Here is a 253-nt window from a genome sequence, read left to right on the forward strand (position 1 = left end):
GGAGACAACACGCGCCACCTACGGTGACCGGCAGCTCCAACGCCAGCGCCACAGAAGGACAAAAGCCCCACTTGGGTGCCGAAGCGAACTCTCCCAGCACAGCGCACACGCCAACACATCCGCACAGCTGCGATACAAACCACCAGCGAGAACCGCTGGGGCGACCGAGCAGCAGACGGCGTCGCGGCGCCGAGCGCCGGGCGGCGGCGCATCCTCAACGCACACAGTCCTCAATCGGACCAGCACACTGCAG

Source organism: Schistocerca piceifrons, unplaced genomic scaffold (genome assembly GCF_021461385.2).
Source record: "Schistocerca piceifrons isolate TAMUIC-IGC-003096 unplaced genomic scaffold, iqSchPice1.1 HiC_scaffold_969, whole genome shotgun sequence".
Classification (NCBI taxonomy): Eukaryota; Metazoa; Arthropoda; class Insecta; order Orthoptera; family Acrididae; genus Schistocerca; species Schistocerca piceifrons.